The sequence below is a fragment of the Plecotus auritus genome (assembly GCF_963455305.1).
Source record: "Plecotus auritus genome assembly, chromosome: 9".
Taxonomy (NCBI): Eukaryota; Metazoa; Chordata; class Mammalia; order Chiroptera; family Vespertilionidae; genus Plecotus; species Plecotus auritus.
In genome coordinates, this window is record NC_137783.1 from 23,754,687 (window position 1) to 23,777,411 (window position 22,725).

Sequence of the window (22,725 nt, forward strand, 5' to 3'; positions counted from 1 at the left end):
TGTGCTAGGTTTCCAATATGGCCCAGTGGGTCGGCCTCTCCAGTTAACCTGAGGTGGACACTTTTGGTGCACCCCTTTGTGGAGTGTGTGTACAGCCTTGTTGTAGTTAAGTCTTGATTGTTGTTGGTATCACTGGGAGGAATTGACCTCCTGGCCAGTTGGCTGTAAGGATCAGCTGTGTCTACGCTGGGAGAAGTTCGGTGCTGGAGACAGCCTTATAGGATTAGACTTGCCAAATTGCAATAGCCTCTGTGCTCAGCTTGGATGTGGTGGAGTCTCAGGGCGGAGCAGACAGTCTTGGCTTCCCGTCAGCCTTGCCCTTGCGCACACACGCGCGCCTTCAGACCTCTGCCTTCCCCGGCTCCCAAGTCTCCGCCCGAGAGTCCAGACTCCCCCCACAAGAGCGTGGGTCCCCAGGGGCTCGCCTGGAACTGGGGTTCAGTGCAGTCAGAACTGGGGCTCAGTGCAGTCAGGAGCCTCCGACTCCCTTCCACTAGGGAAAGCCTGTGGCAACCTCTGCAGCCTTTGTGCGCACTGGTACGCACGCGTCTTCAGACCTCTGCCTTCCCCAGCTCCCGAGTCTCCGCCCGAGAGTCCAGACTCCCCCTGTAAGAGCGTGGGTCCCCAGGGGCTCTAATGGAACTGGGGTTCAGTGCAGTCAGAACTGGGGTTCATTGCGGTCGGGGGCTTCCTTCCCCCTCCCGCCAGAGAAAGTCAGCCAGGCTCTCAGCCGCCCTTCCTCTCTGCATGCACAAAGACCCTTTGCCGTACCTCCAATTCTCTGTGAGCTTTTCTCTTTCCTTCTAGTTGTAGAATTTTCACTCAGCCAGCTTTCCTGTGGTTCTGGATGGTGTCCGTTCTGTCTTTTAGTTGTAGTTTTGAAATTGTTGTGCGAGGCAGCAGTTTAGGTGCTTACCTATGCCGCCATCTTGGTTTCTAGGTCAACATTTTAAATGTCTTATTTTGACTACTTCATAGCATAAAACAGTCTCAAAGTCAAACCTTACATACTTGGTCAAATACAATGCAATTGTATAGAATGGGGATTCTATTATGTACACATGTTTTTATCCAACTAACAACACAAGACATGTTGGAGCAAGTGTTTTTAGACTGATAAACAGAGGCCTATGACTAGACTTTTGGAGTTACAGATTTATGTTCATTTTGGCCCTGCTTCCCAAACAGAGCGATCCCCACGGCCCCTCTCATTTCTACCTGGCCCCATGCATTCCTCCTGACCAACCTCCATGCATCTCACAAAAGTTCCCTAAAGCAGCATCCCCAGCATTGACCTCCAAAGAATATAGAATTTTGGACCTGGCATTCCACGATGATCAAATCAGTTTTTTAAAATTTTTTTGATTTTAGATAGAGAGGAAGGGAGAGGGCAAGAGAGGGAAGAAACATTGATGTGAGAGAGAAACATCGATCAGCTGCCTCCTGTACCCATCCTGATCCGGAATTGAACCCGCAACCTGGGCATGAGCCCTGACCGGGAATTGAACCAGTGACCTTTTGGTGCAAAGGATGAGCCACACCGGCCAGGGTTCAAATCCGTTCTGTGCCCTCAGTAATCTACACAGCGCAAGGGATAGGTTCGCTTTTTCTCCTGCTCCCTCTTCTAATTCCTCACACTCATGGCCCACTTCCTCCTGCCTGTTTATGATCCTGGCTTGCCTGATATTTTTACTTCTCTCCAACAGCAGAAGGATTGCTGGGAATAATCTGATGCACATGAAGAGAAAATGAGGATTTACTAATAAGATTAAATTAAATTTAAGCAGACTTTTAACAGTGTGTAAAGCACACTGCTAAGCACTGTTTGAGGTGAGCAGACACAAGCCAGGACCTCATGGAATTTACAATCTGGAGAGAGGATGAGGAATAGACTACCCATACATACATGAGTTCCTGCCAAATAGGGTGAAGTCCGTGAGAAAGGAATAAATGAAAGCAGGGGTGCTCACATTTCCCTAGGGAACCAGGAATGAGACCATGTGATATAAGTGAATGGTTGGGAGGGAGAGCGGAAGCCCTGAGCTTTACTCCAGGCTCAGTCACTGGTAAACTGATAAGGCCTTAGTGTTTCTCCTTCCCAGGACAGGCCCTCATAATGTACAGGGCCCAGTGCAAAATGAAAACGCAGGGCCCCTTGTTAAAAAATGAAGCATTTCAGGATGGTGAGAGCGGAGCATGGGACCCTTCTCAGCACAGGTTACATATCCAGGGGCCTGGTCTTCTAGGGGCCTCTGCTAAGTCAGGGGTTACCTTTGGGAGGCACGGAGCCAAGAGCCACCAGTGCCCAGCACAGGGCCTGCTACTCAGACGAATCAGTGAATGACTGGAAATAAGAATGAATTGACATGATTACCTCTGATGATTTCTTGGGTTGCTTTCACTTAAAATGTTATTAGACCATGATTCTGAATAATTTCTGGAGGAGACATTTTAGATGAATCTTAAAGGATAGGATTTTTCTTTCTCTCTGTTTTGCCCTCTTCCCTTCCTTCCTGTTCTTCCTGTATTTTTCCATTTAGCTCACACATTCTAATGATAATGGTAGGCTTTACAGTGAGAAACGCAACAGTCACACAGACTGGGACCAGCAGAGGAGTTCACATTTGAAGACTTTGGCCTCATTTTAGATTCCTTGAGGCAGTTTCCCACATACATCAGATGCCCCCGGTTAGAGTCTGGTTTTTCATTTTAAAATTATTTTGTTTTATTCTCATTGAACAAGTTGATAGATGTGTTTGAAGAAAAAAATCAGAAAAATATAGAGGAACAAAAAATACTCATAATCCCATTAGAACTATTAGATATAGTTTTAATGGGATTGCAGTATAAAACTAGTTTTCAACCTACTTTTTCATTCAATAACATATTATGAGCATCTTTATGTGTTAATAAGTGTCACTACACACTTTGTTATGGCTGTTGGTATTGTGTCATTTGGTTGTATCATAATTTTCTTATCCAATCCACTCAAATTGGAGATTTGAGTTGTTTTGATTTTTTTTTTCTATTCTAAATGGTGTTGCTCTGGCCCTGGATGGGTAGCTCAGTTGGTTAGAGCGCTGTCCCAATAGGCCAAGGTTTCAGGTTTGATCCCTGGTCAGGGCACATACAGGAATCAACAAATGAATGCATAAGTAAGAACAACAAATCAGTGTTTCTTCTCTCTCTTTCTCTCTCTCAAATCAATCCTATCTAATAAAAGAGTAATATGCAAACTGACCATCACTCCAACACACAAGATGGCTGCCCCCATGTGGTCAAAGATGGCTGCCCCCATGTGGACACAAGATGGCTGCGACAAGATGGCCAGCAGGGGAGGGCAGTTGGGAGGGACCAGGTCTGCAAGGGAGGGCAGTTGTGGGTGATCAGGCCAGGAGGAGAGAGCAGTTGGGGGGACCAGGCCTGCAAGGGAGGGCAGTTGGGGGCGATCAAGCTTGCAGGGGAGGGCAGTTAGGGTTGACCAGGCTGGCAGAGGAGGGAAGTTGGGGGCGACTGGGCATACAGGGAAGGGCAGTTGGGGGGGACCCAGGCCTGCAGGGGAGAGCAGTTGGGGGGACCAGGCCTAAAGGGGAGGGCAGTTGGGGGGAACCAGGCCTGCAGGGGAGGGCAGTTAGGAATGACCAGGCTGGCAGGGGAGGGCAGTTAGCAGCAATCAGCCTGGCAGAGGAGCAGTTAGGCATCAATCAGGCTGTCAGGGGAGTGGTTAGGGGGTGATCAGGTTGGCAGGCAGAAGTGGTTAGGGTCAATCAGGAAGACAGGCAGGCAAGCAGTTGGGAGCCAGCAGTCCTGGATTGTGAGAGGGATCCCAGATTGGAGAGGGTGCTGGCTGGGCTGAGGGACACACCCCCCCCCCTGCACGAATTTCATGCACCGGGCATCTAGTCAATAAATAAAAAGTTTTAGATGGTGTTGCCCTGTATTTTCTAGGTAGGCAGCTTACTTAGTCTCTCTACCTGTTATTTTCCTCTTGTGTGGAAAACCTCAAGATAATTATAGTATTCCTCCTGGGCTTGTTGTGTTGTGTCAGTGAGTTAATGCAAGTAACGCTCTTAGGACGAGTACAGAAGAGTGCATAGCCGACTAGATGTGCTCGATAAAGGCCTTTTTATTACTCTACAGGCCCAGAAGGAACTGTCTTGCCTATGTCATGGAGTAAGTTAGTAAGGGAGCCTGGGAAGCCCGATTCCTAGTCTAGTGTTCTTTGCAAAGCAGCAGGATGAGGTGCAAGTGGAGAGAGGCCTGGGCTGGGGTTCCCTAGATTGAGCAGTTTTCTAGTGGTGTCTTGTCTGCTCAGCTGTAGAGTAAGCCCCCAGGTGGCGAGGGGTCTTCTAAAATTCTATTTTTTACACAGAAGAGGACAGCAGGTGCTCAGCAAAGGCTTGTCACCGTTACTTGACATCTAAGAACATTAGCAGATGTGTTTCCCATCACCCTGTGCAGTCATCAAGGCCGGTCTTTACTTTGCCACACACAGCCTGTTAACTGGGAATGTGCCCTGGCTGGAGATTGCCAAGGGCAGCTGACCAAAGTCAGTTCTGTTCAGCCCAAGGATGACTGGGATGTCCAGGGATGTGGGGAGCTAAGCCTGGAGGGAGCAAGTTCCAGGCCAGCTAGCCCTGTGCCCTTGGACAAGCAGAACTGGAGGTCAGGATGGTATGGTACAGTGGTTAGCTCTGAACTCAATCTAGTAAAGTACTCTTTTCTCCTTGCACATTACCCTGTTTTATTTTATTCACTCTACTTTTCACATTGCAGGTGATCTTGTTTATTTATTCACCTGTTTGTCTCCCTCACTAAAAAGGAGGCTTCATGAGGGGAGGGGCCTTGCCTGCTTGGTTTTTGTGCAGTGACCCAAGGGCCCGGCACATGCCTGCCATGCAGCCCCTGAATAAATGTGTTGCATGAATGAACACTCAGAGCCTGAGTTCAAATCCTGATTGCACCGCTTTCTATATGACCTTGAGCAAGCCATTCAAACCACACCTCCGTTTTCCTGCTTGAAAAACAGGGATTAATAACAGTGCCTCTCTTATAAGGCTATGAGGATCAAATGAGAAAATATCCAGGAAGCATTAAGCACACTGGCTGGTACAGAGTATAATAACGAGTTACAAACATTTATGTATCTTGACAGCCAGACACTGACTTAAACGCTTTACATAGGTTAACTATACTCATCTTCACTACATACTATTATTATGGCATTTTACAGATGAGCAAACTGGGCACAGACGTTAAGTAACATATGAACTCAAGACATGATAGCTGTTATTTTTTTGTCCAAGTTTCCTTCTCAGCTTCTCGTGGGCGATCCCTCTGAAGGGCCAGAGGGCGCGCGGCGCCAGCCTCCAGCCTAGCCCGCTGCGGCCCGGACTGAAAGGGTAACTGGGCCCGCGCGCGCTTTATCTGCCTGAGAACCGCGGGCCCGCGCGCGGGGCTGACAATGCCGCGGGGCGGGACGGCGGGGCACTTCCTCGCCTCCCATTGGCGCACACGCCCCTTCCTGTCACCACTGAGCCCGACCCCGCCCCCTGGCCCCGCCCGCTGCCCGAGCGCAACCGGAGTGGACGGTTCCAGACGCATGCTAATGAGGGGGCGGCCGCCGCAGCCCATTGGCCCGCCTCGGAGTGTCGGTGAAGTCAGCGCCGAGTCCCAGAAAAACAGAGCGGGGCCAACTGCAGCGTGTAGTGCGAGCGGGGCAGGACGCGCGCTGCCCGCCCGCCCGCCCGGCGACCCGCAAGGTAAGCCCGCGCCAGCCGCCCGCCCGCCCGCGCTCACCCGGTCCGCTGCGCCGGCGCCGGGGGCGTGCGCCAGCCCGGCCCCCGCGGGCGGCGCCTTTGTTCCGCGCTCGGAGGAGGCGCGTTTAAAGGGCCAGCTATTGGAAGGACTTGGGGACCCCCTCCCCCCGAGCATCCCCCGTAGTCACAGGGAAACCATGGCCCCCCATGGCCGAACCCTCCTTCCTGTCACTCTTTCAAGGAAAGTTCCCCAGGGTGCGGGGGTTCTGGGAGATTCCAGGGTTTTTTTGGTGGGTCGGGGGTACGTGCGATCATGGCCTCGGTAGGAAAGAACGCCCGCCAGCTTCAGGCTGGCTGCAGTATGGGCGCTGGAGGAGACATCAAAGCCCGGGTGGGTCCGCGGTGTAAAGTGAAACTACCGAGGAGAGGCTCCTCTGCCGCAGCCAGGGGAAGCAAGGAGCGAGCGCAGGATGGAGGCATCTCAGGTGTTTCATTCATCAGCATCCTTCTGGAGGAGAGGGCGGCGGGAGGGGCCAAGGACGACCGGTCTGGCCTAGGGCCCGCCGGAGTGAGCGGATACATGTGTGTGTCCGCGTCCGAGGACAACGTGCCTCCCATCCGCCCATGCTCCATCCCCCAGAGTGACTGGCAGCTCATCACCGAGATGGACAGAAAGCGACTCCTTTCTCCGAATTCCCCGGGCATCCCCGGCTCCCCCCTGGCTGCTTTACGACGTGGCTTCCTTGATAAGCGGTAGCTCCGTTCAAGATAGAGGAGGAAAGAGGCTTGAAGTCATTATGTTCCTTTCATGGAGGAATGTACTATCGAATTCTGCATCCCCCTGCATCCGCTGTCGTAAGATGGCTTTGAAATTCACCAGTGCATGCTTTCTTCAGGCAGACAGAATTTATTACGCTATTACACAGCTACATAAAAGCAGAAGGGATCCCACTGAGAGTGGCTCCCTTTATCCAGACCCTGGGTCTTCCCAGCATGTTCTGGCTGAGCCTTTGGATTTTTGTTTTAAACTGAGCGCTAGGATGCTCCTGTTGTCACAGAGCAGACTTGCTGAAATTGGCCGCATTGATTTCACCATCAATAGGAGGGAGTTCATTTAGAGATATCATGGAACTATTCTGGCCTGCCAGGCATCTGACATCGCCCCCTTTTTCCTCTCACAAGTGAAGGCCAGGAATGGCTTGTCTGTATCCACTCCCCTCCTTATTTGTTTGTTTGTTCTAGCTCCTCTAGATTCAGTTTTGTGTTTTTGGCTTGGTGGTGATCCAAGAGAAGGGGGTCAATTAAAAGAGGGGTGGGCAGCCAATGTGGACAGGAACCTCAATGACAGAAAACACATACTGGACATTTTCTACAGATCTACAGCCCTTAAGAGACATAGGTGAGATAGGTGGCCATCTAAGAGGTGAAGGGTGTGTGTGTGGTTTGGCTGTGAGGGAGGGGTGGAAGAAGAGGATGCTGCCAGCAACTTTCTGCCCCACCCTCTTGATGCTCCTTAAATAGCTCCTTGCCAGCCAAGCTCTGATGTCTCAGGGTTTTCCCCCCACCCACAGGGAGGAGTTGGTCTGTTAGTTGGGCACTATTAGAGTTGATGGTTGGTTAGTCAAGGGTTAGTTCTCCAGGATTGCTGGGAGCTCATTTCTCAGCTGGAGGGTCCTGAGTTGAACTAGCTCTGGTGACTTCCCTACCGGGTATTAGCAACTGAAAAGAAACGCTTCCTACCCCATAGGGTGCAGAGAGGGAGGGTATTGTCATTTTCCATTGGACACCCACCTCCTGTTGGCCCTCTTCTCCTCTGACCTGCTTTTTACTATTCTAGTTGGAGAGTTGCTGTGAACTTTTCTGACGGGCTTGGGGATATTGGGGGGTGAGGAAAGAGTTATGGGAAAGGACGAGCAGATAGATGCTCCTTACTGGCAAAACAAAGAACTGTTCAGCTCTCTCCTCACTTCCCCTCTCCAAAATAGAGTTCAGTATAGATAGCAGAGTCTGGGGTTTTCTTTGCAGAGAATGAATGGGCAGGGCTCAGGAAAGCAAGCTTTATGAGGCAGCGTTAGTAAATCATCTGGTCATCGGATTTAGTTCTAGACCCTTCCCTGGACATGGAAATGGATTTGCTGTAGAGGGCACTCACTGGTAACTTAGGATCTATTCTGTCTCTGTGGAAAAGGAAATGGATGGTCTCAAAAAGCTTTGGTGGAGAAATTTTGGACCAGAGGCAGGACATTTGGCTTTGATCCTAGCCACCAACCTGCTTTGGGCTAATAGTGGCTTTTGCTCTCTGGGCCTTGGTAAAGTGGAGGACTTTGGAGCAGACTGTTTTCCGGGATTCTTGACAGAATTACTGTTCTTAGATTCAAAAGTACAGTTTGTGGTGGCATTTTTAGATTTTTTTTTTCTGTTTGCTAAACTGATGTTAAATCCACAATATTGCTCAATGGCATGAATGAAGCGTTTCAAGACTCAAGCTTCTGTTGGATTCAGACTCACCTTTTTCTTGATTAGTGTGATTCTTGAGGTTTTATCGTATGTAAGTAATTCAGAGCTAGAACTGCCCAGAGGAAGAGGCACAGACCCTCAGAGTGGGTGGCTGGCTGGGCAGATGAGGGTGGCATGGTAGAATGCTGAGGGGAGTTGCTATAATTCATTCTCTTTCTCTGTGTGCTTAACTCATAGGTTAACTTGTAGTTACACAGGTGACTGTTTAGATATTTAGATATTTAGAACATGAGAGTTGGAAGAGTCCTCTGTGATTGTCAGGTTCAACCTCCCTCACTGAGTAACTTGAAGGATTGGAAGGTTTGGTGATTTGTCTGATGTTATACAGCTCGCAAGATGCAGAGCTGGGCAGAATCCCTGATGGATATAGACTCTAGGTCTTGCGTTCTAAATGTGTCTCTGAAGCCCCCCTCCTCTGACAGAAGTGATTCTAAGATGGGATAAAGTGAGGAGGACATAGGGGCTGAAGACCCGAGAGGTTGGAGAAACTGACTGGGGAGGAGGTTGAGGGCAGGTCAGGTGGGGAAGGGGAAACCAGACATCAAGCTTGGAGGAGAAAGGATGGAACTGGAAGTGGGGAGAAGGGCTCTATCAGCTGTGACACAGCAGATTTCTGCAGCCCTGAGAGTGAATTAAGTATGAGAGCCTTGGCCTAGGCAAGGGGGGTGGCCTCAGAGCCCAGCCTGGGGCTGGGACTGACTCGGAGTCTCCTTGGGAGCACTCCTGTTACCCTCCGATAGCAGTGTGGAGGCCGCTTCATTTCAGGGCCAGCTGAGGCCTTTGGAGCCACTGGGGCTCACTGAACTTGAACATGTGGAAAGTCAGGTGTGCTGGTGGTGATGCTGGAGAATGCTGAGGTTGGACCCAGTTCTGCTGAAGTCCCAGTTTTTTTACTTTTATTTTTTTCTAAAGCAGAAAATGAAAAAAGTTTTCCATGGAACTTCTTTTCAACTCAAGCAGCATTTTCTCCTCTGACTTTCATTGCACGTTTTTTGAGGTAGTGTTTCATGTACTCCTTTTCAGAGGAGATACTTGGAAATGACTGACTGAATTGTAGCTCATTTCGGGGGAGCTAAGTCTCAGAATGTTTCAATGATCAATTAAAGAGCTGTGAGCAGTTGTTAACCAGATCTGTAATCATTTAAAGGCATAATAGGTGATAATACTTGGAAGTCCATAGCCCAAACCAACAGCTGACCATGTACAGTATAATCCACTTTGGCTAACTCTGGAGGCCTAGGAAGTGTCTCTGTGGATTTTAGTTGTTCCTTCTTGTTGTGTATGGTTAGACATGTGTCTGTCCCTCTGTCTCACTATCTTCCCATCCTGTTCCCACATCTTCCTCTTCTGTACATTTCTCTTTCTCTCCTGTTGTATCTTTCTCTTTGCGACTCCTCCCCATCCTTTCTTTACTGTCAATGATGTAGCTTTGTAGTGTATTTTAATGTATTTATTGTGTCATTAAAATTTCATCTTCTCTTTTTTAAATTTGAAATCAACTGCGTTCACTCATTTTGAATGTGTGTATGTATATGTGCTTTACACACGAAACTAATAAACCAAACCCAATTGAATTGCTTTTTACTTCTGTGTGGTCTTCCATTGATCCCCCATCCTCTCTCTTTTGTGGTCAGTAGTGGCTCTTTATAGAAAAAAAATTCCCAACTCACTGTCATGTGGCTATTGTTATAACAAAAAACAGTTATAACAATGGAAAAAGTTTCCACCCTAGTATTGTGGACACAAGGGACACCCTCTCCCAAGAGATGTGCCCTATTTCTTGACTTCCTGCCCTAGAAGCCTATCTGCAATGTATTCTCTAACAGACGCCTGCACTGTAAGGGGCTGGGGGTGGTGGTGGTGGAGCCGGGCTCTTGTTGGTGGATCTGGTCATGCGTACAGTGGGGGAGGTGGGCAGGCTTATGGCCAAGAGAGTACTCTTCAGTCCTTGGAAGTGTCTCTGTGGATCCTTTAGTGTTCCCTCTGAAAAATTCAGTGCAATGATTTTTCTTTGTTTCCCCAGGCTGAGCTAACCCACCCAGCAGGAGCAGCACCCAGTCCCCTTTGGAAAAGAATAAGTTGCTTCCCAACTTTCTGATTCTTGTTGGTTAGGACCTAAAGGGTATCTTGTGGTGAGGGTAGGCAGCCACCGACTGGTTGCTGGTGTGAAGTCCCAGCTGCTTTGATGGATGCATGCTTTAGCCATTTAAACTTTTCTTCTGACTCTGATTAATTACCCAGAAGATTGAGTCTTGGTGCTCATGGTCACCAAGTGAGCCTCCCAAGCAAGAAATCCCCTTGAAGTCTCCAGTTTTTTATGTTAAAAAGTCACATGAGTTTTGTGTTCTATAATATGTGGGGTTTTAGAATAAAAGCATTTAAAGTGCTTGACTGTTGAGTACAATTGATGGCCCAGGAAAATGTGTTTCTCTTGGGCCTTTACCTGTCCATGTCCCCACTAAATATTCATAGCAGACTCTGTACTCCATCCAGAAAAGCCAGCTGTGGGGCAGGTGTCACATCTGGTGGTGTTGAGAACTGCCCCTCCAGCCTTTTCCGTTGGTTCTGGCAGGCCCAGTGAGGCCCCAGTACTTCAGAACTCTTCCATGTCCCCAGAGACCAGGACTTGTCCCCTCACCAGAAGATCTTTTTCTCTTTTATCTGGCTGACTCCTCCTCTTTTTAGACTCCCCTGACATCTGAAAGAAGATTTTCTTCCCAAGTTTTCTTTTTAGCAACAGCTGGTTCCCTGTTGGTCTTCTCCACCAGATTGTGAGATCTGGCAAGAGAGAATCTGCATTTCATCTTTTTAAATTAAAGATGTATATATGCATATACAGTTAAAAGTCAAATAATACCTCAAGGCTTATAAGAAGGCTGTGTCCCCCTCATGCTGGTGATCTACTTCCCAGAGTCAGTCACCGAACACGATTTTCTATTACTGAAGTAACAAATTACCACCAACGTAGTGGCTTAAAACAACAGAAATTTATATTACAGTTTTGTATGTTAAAAGTCTGAAAAAGGGTCTCACTGGGTTAAGATCCAGGTGGTAGCCTAGCTGCATCCCCTCATGGGAAGAATCTGGCTTCTTTCAGCTTCTAGAGGTCACCTGCATTCCTTGGCTCATGCCCCCCTTCCTCCATCTTCCCAGCCCCAGTGGCCAGGTGAGCCCTCCCATTGCATCACTCTGTCCTTCTAACAGTCACATCTTCTGAATCCCTTCTTCTTCCTCCCTCTTCCACTTTTATTTTTTTTATTTTAAATATATTTTATTGATTTTTTACAGAAAGGAAGGAAGAGGGATAGATAGTCAGAAACATCGATGAGAGAGAAACATCGATCAGTTGCCTTCTGCACACCTCCCACCAGGCATGTGCCCGCAACCAAGTTACATGCCCTTGACCGGAATCGAACCTGGGACCCTTCAGTCCGCAGGCTGACGCTCTATCCACTGAGCCAAACCGGTTCTGGCCCCTCTTCCACTTTTAAGGACCCTGTGATTACTTCAGCTCACCTGGATAGTATAGGGTAGTCTCCCTATTTTAAGGTCAGTTAATTAGCACCTTTAATTCCATTTGCAATTTTAATTCCCCTTTGCCATGTAACATGTTTATAGGTTCAGGGATTAGGACATAAACATCTTTAAGGGGCAATTATTCAACCTACCACAGTCATTTCCAACTCTTAGTCATTTCTCCTTATATTACTATCATTTGTATCCTATCTAATAAAAGAGTAATATGCAAATTGACCACACCTCTGATACACCCACAGGCCATGCCCACCAGCCAATCAGGAGTGAGTATGCAAATTAACCCAACCAAGATGGCTGCGGCCACAGAGCGAGCAGGAGGCTTAGGTTTCCCCAGCAATGGAGGATGCCAAGCTTCCTGCACACCCTGGCTGGCCCAGGCCTCCGCTGAAGGCTATAAAGTTTCAATTATAGAAGATAAATAAATCCTAGATACCAGGGCCTCCGCTTGGGTTGCCAGGGGGCGTGGCCGGCCTGCAAACCACCACCGGCCCTTTGCCCAGGCCACCTCACGCCCCAAGGGAACCCCCACCCTGATCTGGGACACAGTTCAGGGCAAACCAGTTGGCCCCCACCTATGCACCAGGCCTCTATCCTATCTAATAAAAGAGTAATATGCAAATTGACCATCACTCCAACACACAAGATGGCTGCCCCCATGTGGTCAAAGATGGCTGCCCCCATGTGGACACAAGATGGCCACCACAAGATGGCCAGCAGGGGAGGGCAGGTGTGAGCCATCAGTCCAGCAGGGGAGGGCAGTTGGGAGGGACCAGGCCTGCAAGGAAGCGCAGTTGGGGGCGATCAAGCCTGTAGGGGAGGGCTGTTAGGGGTGACCAGGCCAGCAGGGGAGGAAGTTGGGGGCGATTGGGCCTGCAAGGAAGGGCACTTGGGGGGGACCCAGGCCTGCAGGGGAGAGCAGTTGCGGGGGGACCAGGCCTGCAGGGGAGGGCAGTTAGGGGCAATCAGACTGGCAGGGGAGCAGTTAGGCATCAATCAGGCTGGCAGGGGAATGGTTAGGGGTGATCAGGCTGGCAGGCAGAAGCAGTTAAGGGCAATCGGGAAGGCAGGTAGGTGAGCAGTTGGGAGCCAGCAGTCCTGGATTGTGAGAGGGATGTCCCACTGCCTATTTAGGCCCGATATTACCAGGATTGGGCCTAAATGGGCAGTGGGACATCCCTCAAGGGGTCCCAGATTGGAGAGGGTGCAGGCTGGGCTGGGGGACATCGCCCCCTGTGCACAAATTTTGTGCACCGGGCCTCTAGTTCTATTATAATACTAGAGGCCTGGTACACGATATTTGTGCACTGTGGGGGGAGGGTCCCCTCAGCCTGGCCTGCTCTCTCTCACAGTCCAGGAGCCCCGTGATCGATCGCCCCACCCCCCACCGCAGCACCACCAGCCGGGTAGCCTGGGCCTCTCTCTTTGAGGCGATCGATAATGGAGATTGCCCAGCAGAGGGAGGCCCTGCCCACCTGGCCAGGGCTCCGTGATTGATCGCCACACAAAAGGAGGCCCTGCCCTCCTGCTGCAGCGCCGCCGGCCGGGTAGCCTGGGCCTCCCTCTTTGGGGCGATCATGGAGGTCCCCCACCCCCAATTGATCGCGCCCCACAGAGGGTGGCCTGGGCCTCCTCTGTGGGGGTGATCGTGGGGTGATGGCGGGGCCCCCCGACCAATTGCATTGCACCCGCCTTGGCTGGCCTGGCACCAGTGCGCGTCATAGTGTGGTCTTCCAGACGGTCGTTCTGCTGTTTGGTCGTTCGGTCGATTTGCATATTACACTCTTAATATTATAGATACTAGAGGCCTGGTGCATGGATTTATGCACCAGTGGGGTCCCTCGGCCTGGCCTGTGCCCTCTCACAATCTGGGACCCCTTGAGGGATGTTGGACTGCAGGTTTCAGCCCGATCCCCGCAGGCTAGTTCCGAGGGACCCCACTGGTGCACAAATGCATGCACAGGACCTCTAGTATGCATATAAGATCTTTGGTTAATCTGTTCCTGCCGTCCCCTCTTCCCTCTTTCCTCTGAGATTCATCAGTCTGTTCCATGTCTCCATGCCTGTGCATTGAGCGTCTGCCCCAGTTGGTCAGCGCATGTCATAGCTACCCGTCAATCAGTTGAAAGGTCGCTTGGGGCTTTTATATATATAGATTATTTGTAAGTTATCTGTTTATAATACTGGTTCCTGGTTGTTCATTTTAGATGTTATTTTTTTCATGTCCTACTTCAGACTAGAGCAGTGGTTCTCAACCTTTCTAATGCCGTGACCCTTTAATACGGTTCCTCATGTTGTGGTGACCCCCACAGCAGCGGCTCTACAGCAGCAGTTCTCAACCTGTGGGTCGCAACCCACAGGTTGAGAACCGCTAGCAGGGTCGCCTAAGACCATCGGAAAACACAGATATTTACATTACGATTCATAACAGTAGCAAAATTACAGTTACGAAGTAGCAACGAAAATAATTTTATGGTTGGGGGTCACCACAACATGAACGGTATTAAAGGGTCGCGGCATTAGAAAGGTTGAGAACCATGGACTAGAGGAACCCTTATTGCCCTCTTTTCCCCTCCCCTCCCCACATACCAGTACTGCCCTTCCTCCCTGTCATCCCATTAAGGTTACCTCACAGTTTCTATGCTCTTTTGAACTGAAGATTCACATCCTTCAGTTTTTGGAAAATTTCTGTGACAGTTCCTTTTCTCCATTTTCTGTGTTTTGTTTCTGGAACTCACATTAGTTGGATGTTGGACTTACTGGGGGTCGAGTTAGTAATTTCAAAATCTTTGATTTTTTAATTTTGTTTTCCATTTTATTTTTGTTTCACCTTTGAGAGATATCTTCTGCTTTATCCTTAATCAACCCTTTTGAATTTCTTATTCGTGCTTTTATGATTTTGCATGTAACATTCTTGCATATTTTACTTTCTAGAATTCCCTATTTTCTGAATGCTCACTTTTCTTTCTTTTCTAAATACTTCCGTTCTTGTTTCATGGGTGCAATAAGTTCACTTACAATGGGTTTTTGTTTGTTTGTTTTGGGCATTTTTCTGCGGTTCCCCACATTGTCTTTGTTCCCCGAGTCCCTTTTTCTACTTGTTTTGGTTACTGTATTTCCCACTGGAGCCGTCTTTCCGTGTATGCTGATCACTGAGTTGTCCATTTGTACGTTAAGAGTGGACCCGAAAATGCTGATAGGGCATCAGTGCGACAAGGAAGGGGTTGTTAATTTCATTGTTGGGTGATCCCTTTTTTCTGCTGGGGACACCTAGATGTCAGTGCCTATAGACCCTTTCTCTGGGTATATTGGTTTTTTTGGAGAGGAGTTTGCCTGGGGGTGTCATAGCTTGGTTGTCCCGCATCCTGGGAGTCTTGGTGGGGAAGGAGGCTGGGTGTATGGACTTTCACTCAATGCACCTATTTTCTGAAAGTTGCCCCCCTTTCTGCCTAACACCCCCCCCCCAAGTTGTGTGTCCCTCCCTCAACTGTGTCTGAATTTAGAGTGTCTAGTGTAATTTGCCTAAACAGGGAACCTCCACCTTCTGCTGGCTAAGGAAGGGGAGTCACCAGACTGAGGAGATTGTAGAGGGACTCTGGCCTCTGATTGCTCTTTGCACCAACTTTTAGCAGGCTGTCCTCCTTTTTATCCACTCCTGCTTCTCACAGTCCTTGGTTCCTCCAATTCCTGCGCCTTCTCCTGTTTCTGTGGCATAAGTTGCCACTTGTTTAGTGGTTTCCTCCCATTTGCACGTAGCAGAGCAGACGAAGCAGAAACCTAAATCAGCTACTGCGTGGTCAGCTCTCTGCCTTCCAGAGTTCTGTTGACATTTCTTGCTTGCTGTTGTCTCCTTTTCATTAAACAAAAGTACAGACTTGACTTTTAGTGGGGTTTGGGAGAGAGCAGAAATAAATATGGCTGTTCAACCCTCTGATTTGACCAGAAGTTTGTTTCGTCTCTTCTTTCAAGCCTTTAACTGGTGCCTGACATATAGTATATTCCTAAGAAATGTTTGAATAATTGAATGCACGTTTCTAAGAAGGTATGCATACGATAGTCATCAGATTTTAAAAGTTCCAAACACACAGTCTTACAAAAGTAAATCCATGTTTTATTCTGAGATAGACATAATAACAGGCAGATCTTGCCACTCGCTGTGCTATCCGATGAGAAGCACGGGGAGAGAGTGTATAGATTGTTGAGCAGGTGCTACCTTCAGCCCCATCACTAACTAGTTGGGTCACCTTGAGAAGTCACTTAACCCGTCTGTGTTTTGGTTTCTTCAGCCTTAAAATGAGCTGTTGGTCAAGATTTGATTCAGGGCCCTGGCTGGGTAGCTCAGTTGGTTAGAGTGTCCTCCCATACGCCAGGATTGTGGGTTTGATCCCTGGTCAGGGCAAGAATCAACCAATGAATGCATAAATATATGGAACAACAAATTGATGTTTCTTTCTCTCTTTCTCCACACCCCCCCCCCTTTCTCTCAAATCAATCTATCAATCAATCAATATAAAAAGATTTGATTCTGTTTACTGCACTGAGTGCCTACTATGTGCAAGGCTTGGTATATATATCTGTTACAGCATATGTCACTGAATTGATTGTGCTTGGCTTATACCTTTCTTCTGACTGTAGGTCAGTGCCGTGCACAGCGTAAGGGCTCTGTAAATTTGACCTCTTGCTCCTTCTGGACTGTGGGCTCCTTGTGAGGATCACATTGTAGTCATCTTTGTATCTCCTGTGTCTGCCACAGTTCTTGGTGCATAGGAGGCGTATGTTCGGTTTTTCCACTTAGAAAGAGTACATCAAGGAAGTATGAAAACGTGAGTTGCTCTGTCAGAATCCCCAGACCCTACTCGAAGAATGAGGCCTCGCTCTCTGGGAGTTCAGCTGCGCATGCCCTGGCTCACCTACAGAGCCCAGGGGTCCAAATGGTGGATCTCAAAGTCGGCAGAGATAGCAGTTCTGGTCTATAGCTTGGACAGTAGAGGATTATTTCTTCCAAACAGATTGTAGTTATGTATTTAATCGGCCTCACATTGTTATGAGTTAAGATCAGATTCATATTGACTAGGAAAATGAATGACAGATATAATCCTGCATTTATAGTGTTTAAAAATATTTAAGTGCTTTTTCATAACTTATTTTGGTTTTCCCAAACTTGTGAGCTAATTGCTCAGACCACTAAGTAGATTACTCCGGGGTCTATGCTGGGCTCTGGGAATACAGTAATGACCAGGGAGAAATGGCACCTGCCATCCTGGGGTGAATAGACTAGAGCTTGGTTTTCCAATATGGTACCAAATGGCCACACGTGGCCATTTAAGTTTAAATTAATTAAAATGAAACACAATTTTAAATTCACCTTCTCAGTCACACTAGCCACATTTCAAGTGCCCGACAGCCACATGGGACTCGTGGCTGCCATATGGCAGCACAGGTCTAGAATGTTCCCATCATCTCAGGAAGTTCTCTTGGGCAATGCGGGCCTACAGAGCTAAGAAACTGTGTTCCTGGACCAGGCATCTGTGATGAGCTGTGTTTCACAGTTGAGGCAACTGAGGCCCAGAAAAGCCACTTGTTTTAGGCCATGTGGCCGGATGGGCCTGGCGTGGGAACAGATCTCTTGTCTTGGAGTTTGGGTCTTCTCTCCCTGAAGTGAGTTAGCGGGGGAGGGTGACTAAGAGTGTGGTCTCTGTACTTGGGCTGCCTGGGTTCACACCCTGGCTCTGCTGCTTTCTGGGGCAGTTACTGCTCTGTGCTTCAGTTGCCTCACCTATGAAATGGAGACAATAATGGGACCTGCCTCATAGGATTGTGCAGAGGATCAGATAATCCAGTTAGGCAAGTCTTTAGAACTGTGCCTGACACATGGAAGTCACTCAGTGGTGCTGGTTGCTGTATTGAGAATGAGAAGTTATTGGCAGAGTCTAGGAGGCATTATCAAACAGGAGACTGTGGAAGGGGAAAAGCACACAGGCAGGTGAGGCTGTGTTTGTACAATGAACTGACCACCTGGAGAGGACGTATAGCCGAATGTTTCTAAGTCAGGGGCTGCTCCCGTCATGTGAGCTGATGTAAAAATGCCAGCATGTTCACCAGACCCTCTGAGTCCCTGTACTGGTCACTGGTACTCTGCACAAGGATCCTTTTGATGTCACCTTCCTCCTTGTCCGCCTCTGCCCAAAGCCCTTTCTCCTGTCCCCAAACGTCCCTTCTCCCCTCTCTGTATCTCCACGTTGGAGGGGTGGGGTCACAGACATTTACCATCACCCCTGTGAGCAAGGGATTTGCCAAAGGAGTGCAGAAGACGGAAGGGCCAGAAGCACAGGTGGGTTAGCAGTTGGACCCTGGCCTTTTCTTCAAGATTTCTGTTGTGTGGTGATTTGCATTCCCATCATCACTCAGTCTTGTAAGCAGGTCCATTTCATGCAGCAAGGTGTCCTAGAGGTGCCCATTTTGTTGGATGAAGAGAAGGAGAGCTCTATGTTAGCCCGAGCGATGGGAGGGCGCCCTGTGTGATGTGGTTCTTCAATTTAAAAAGTGCTCAATAGCCAGTTTCATTTCATTCATTAAGCAAATATCGGTGAACAGTGTAGACATGGGTACTGCCCTCCTGGAGTTTATTTCTTCATTAACACCAAGAGGGCTAGGCTCTTTCTTATCTTCCCCAGCAGGCATTCCACAGTTTGCTTCAGGTTTTGAAGTAGGAAGGTTTCAGTATGACAAAGTGTGTGTGTGAGGGAGGGGCGGTGAGGGCACGCTAGACACATAACCCATGTGGCATCTTGCCTTGCCCAAGTGAGGCACACAAGACAGCTAGTACAGAGAGGGCAGTGACGGGCCAGGAATGACCTGCGAGGAGACAGTTCCTGACAACCTGGATTCTCGGTATGACGTAAAAATACTGCCTGAGGATCAACCTCAGTGATCAGGATGGAGTGCTTGTACCTTAACCTGTACCTGGCTCTGCCAACCTCATTCCTGTTTGGGCTTTTCCATCATGGGTGATGTTCGAGCTCATAGCAGCTGTTACCAGGAATGAGCACTTAGATCCAGAATCACCCTCTGCCTGTCGATGTGAAAACGCATTACTCATTTACTAGTATATAATGCCTTACGCATCGATTGTTAACATCAGCTTGCAGGCCGACAGTTAAGCTTGGATTCCTAGTATGAAGGGTCACTGGGACGTACCTTGTGAAATCCAAACAGTTCCTCGTACTGCCTGGAATTTGTGTGGGACCTGGCGTCTGTGCACACGAGCGCTTTCCTTGACTGACGTGTGAGCAGAAGATTCGTTGGCAGATTGCTTCTCCACGTAGTGCTTGTCTTTAGTCGGGGCAGAGCCAGTGTTGGGTCACTGTTTTTTGTGAGCGCAGCATGGTCAGGGGTTGTAGTTGCTTGTAACAAACTGACAGGAAAGTGGGAGCATTTTTGTGGACATTGGTGTTAGGGGGTCTTTCCAAGATGATTGTAACGTACATGCACTGCTGACTCTTCTGTGCTTGGGTTTCTCTTTATAGACAATGCACACAGGAGGCCAGTGGTAGGAGGCTGGGCGGGATCTAGAAGCCAGGGGTGAGGTAAGAGGCCGGAACTGAGCTGGGAGATCTGAGCCGCTGCCCCAGTGGCCTGGGCAGTGGGCTTGAGATCCGGCCAGGGATCTGGACTGAGAAGCCAAGGCAAAGTAGGAACTGGGCTGCTGAAAGCAGGACAAAATGAGAATGCTCGGGAGAAAGCAAAATCCCAGCAGGGTCAGAAATAGAGTCGCTGGAGAAAGCCGGGGCTCGGGAGTGCCGAGGCCTAAGCAGGGTTTGGCGGTGGTTGCCGAAAATCAGGCTGCCCGGCCCACAAGCCTGGGGCAGGCAGTCTCAGGCCTTTTAGGACTATTTTGCTTGCTTTGTGGGGCCTTTATGCTGGACATGGCACAGGAGTGAGCCAGCACTGGCAGGTGTGAGGGGGCGAGGCCCCCCAGGAACTGGGAAATGTTAGTCATGCCTGAGCACTGACAGAAGATACAGCTCCTCCTCGAGACAGCTGCCGCGGGAGGAGGCCCCGCCGCCCGCCAGCCTGCATTAGGATCTATGGTCCTGGTCTTGTCTTTAATTATTCAAGTCATGGCTATTTAAATACTCACCTGAAGCATCACTGTAAATAATTTTCCCTTCCTGGGGTGAGAGGGGCTCCGGTAGAGAAGAGTTTTGCGGCTGTGGTTCTAGATTGCCCAGGTTGCTCCCTTAAGGAGCAGGCACCTGGCAACCAGGAAGCCCGGAGGATGCCCTTGATGGTGGGTGCGCACCTCCAGACTGTCTTTCAGATTGGCATTTTATTTGTGTAAGTAGGGAAGGAAGAAGCTGTGCTGTTACATGATGTGAAATATTTAACACGCTCTTTAAAACATTAAACTGCCCAGGAGCCTTTGATTGGTGGTGCCCATGGCAACATGCATGGTTTTCAGAGGTGTCTTCCTGGGGCTTTTGGGCTCCTCAGAAGGAGTGGGGGTCCTGTCTCTGGAAGGACTGGGCAGAGGCAGGGCTGAGTGACCCCTTCAGAGGTCCGCAGCTGGGTGTGGTCTTGGTAAGTGGAGAGAAGTAAATGGGAAGAGGAGAATGCGCCATCCTTTGGGGGCCTGTTCACTCATTCATTTTGCTGGCCTCTGTGAGTCCTGGCACTTACACCTCTCCGTCCAGCCTCAGGACTTCTTCCCATTCCTTAGCCTGCAGTGTGCCTTCCTCCCTTCACCTGGTTAGTGCTGTTCCTCCTTCGGGATTCACCTCGAGCAGCAGAGGGGGGCAGCCTCTCTGACCCTTTGGAGCAGGATAAACCCTCCTCCGTGAGACTCTCATGAGCATTCCTCACAGCACCATCTCAGCTGCTTTGTCCCACTTGGTTAGAAAATCATTGTTTCTGCCCAGCCCACCAGTCAGTAGGATGGATCCATGATGACAGTGGCCAGGCTGTTTCTCTTCACCATTCTATCCCCAAAGCTGGCAAGTGCCTGGCCCACAGTAGCTGTTGTCTATCTGTGGTTTAAGTTAGTTCATAGTAAGTTTTGGGTTCTGTACCAGAATCTGGGAATACAAAGAGAATAAACCTCCTTTGCTGTCCTCTTGTTTGTGTTGTTTGTAAACCAGAGCAGTGGGTGAGCTCTCAAGATACCCATTGAGGGAAGGAAGAAAACTTACCAGTCAAAGTTCCACTTATTCTTTAATTCAGGTATAGAACAATGTTGCTTTCCTACTTATAAAACAGTTGTTAACTTGTAAGTGAGTATGCTCAATGCTATTTTACTAATAGAAAAGTGTGACCAAAAAGTTTAGTGACCACTGATCTGAAGGACCTGTGGGCACATGAAAAGGTTTTTGTGTCAAAATGTTATAAGCACTAAGTAAGGGCAAGTACAGGGTACAGTGGGGGCCACGCATGCAAAGGCAGGGAAGCTGGAACTGGACCGTAGGAGGAGGGCATTTCTGACAGAGGGCAGAGGGACCACACATGCAAAGGCAGGGAAGGCTTAGTGCATTGGGAGAAGGGCATATATTTCATTTTATTTTTTTAAATATATTTTTTAATTGATTTCAGAGAGGAGGGGGGGAGGAGAGAGAGAGAGAGAGAGAGAGAGAGAGAGAGAGAGGAACATCAATGATGAGAGAGAATCATTGATTGGCTACCTCCTGTACACCCCCTCCTGGGGATCAAGCCTGCAACCCAGGCATATGCCCTGCCCCGGAATTGAACCAGGACCTCCTGGTTCATAGACTGATGCTTAACCACTGAGCCACACCAGCCGGGCTAGGGCATATATTTTAATAAGGCTGGAGTATAAGGCAGGAGGAAGGCCTGCTAGAAGCCCCTCTGGTACTGGGAGGGATTGAGATTGGGAATACCAAGATGGATGAGCCTGGGCCCTTGTCTGCAGGATGGACATAGGGGAGAGAGACTGGTGCAAATGTGCCTTAGGAGGGCGGCAGCACAGTGAGTACCTGCAATTCAGAAAATGATGGATATTTTTGGTTAGGAGGGATCAGGCCTGGTCATGATTTTAAAAAATCTACCAGGCCCAAGGTCATTCAGCCCCCTCTCTTCATGTAGAAGGGGAAGGGAGAGGCCTGGGGATTGACTGTAAACGCTTTCAGGCCCATCTCAGGGTTAGGCTTCTCCATAAAGTTCTCCTTCATCAGTTCCCACCCGGTGAGATTTTTACCGTAATGCCATTTAGTCCCCTCCGTGGACTGTATTTTCTGGGTCACAAAATTGTACATGAACAAGAAAATGGAGTATGGTGTATGTAAATAAGCATATTTGATGTATTTATTTAACCGGTGTAATCATATATACGCCTTTCTTTTCTTTTTTGTTTTTAAGTCCCAGGGCTTGAAGTAATTATGTAATTAGAATCCACATAGAGTATGGCTAGATAAGGTGTAATTAAAGAGGAAAGCCTAATTTTGGAAGAATGATAAGAGGTCATTTGACTCAGTCCGGGCCCAAATCCAATCTTGGAAGAACAGTAAGAGGTCATTTGGATGTACAGAGCTTGAGGCCACCCAGGAGCCCAAACTGGCCTGAGAATTGGACAGATTCTGTTTCAGTTCACTGTGAAAGCTATTCATTGAGCATTTATTGGTATAGGGTGTTGTGGGAAGTCCAGCCACGAGTAAAGAAAAGGTCTGGGTCTTGGAGGGCACCGGGGGACATTGGCTGGAGAACAACTAGGAGGTCCCAGGGTGTAGAAGTGAAGACTCCAAGGGGTAGGGGATGCGGGAGGTGGGGTGGGGAAGGATTCACGGCGTAGGTAGCCTTTAATAAATGCCTTGAACGGTAAGGAGCATTTCAAGAGCAAGGGTAAGAACTTTCTGGCATATTAGAGGCACTCAGATAATATTTGTGGAAAGAATGCCAGGCTGAGTTT

At 48.8% G+C, this 22,725-nt stretch overlaps 1 protein-coding gene across 32 annotated transcripts in view; it reads left to right on the plus strand.

Moving 5' to 3' along the window:
* Positions 1-5,668: 5,668 nt before the first annotated feature.
* Positions 5,669-22,725, plus strand: part of SORBS1 (sorbin and SH3 domain containing 1) — a 227,874-nt gene continuing 210,817 nt past the window's right edge. For 27 of the 32 annotated variants that reach the window (XR_013959030.1, XM_080641432.1, XM_080641441.1 and 24 more), the window contains exon 1: positions 5,670-5,762. The gene's annotated coding sequence lies outside the window, so the exon portion shown is untranslated. Of the gene's footprint in view, positions 5,763-22,725 lie in introns of all 32 variants that reach the window. The other 5 variants (XR_013959029.1, XM_080641435.1, XM_080641436.1 and 2 more) reach the window with 2 other exon arrangements.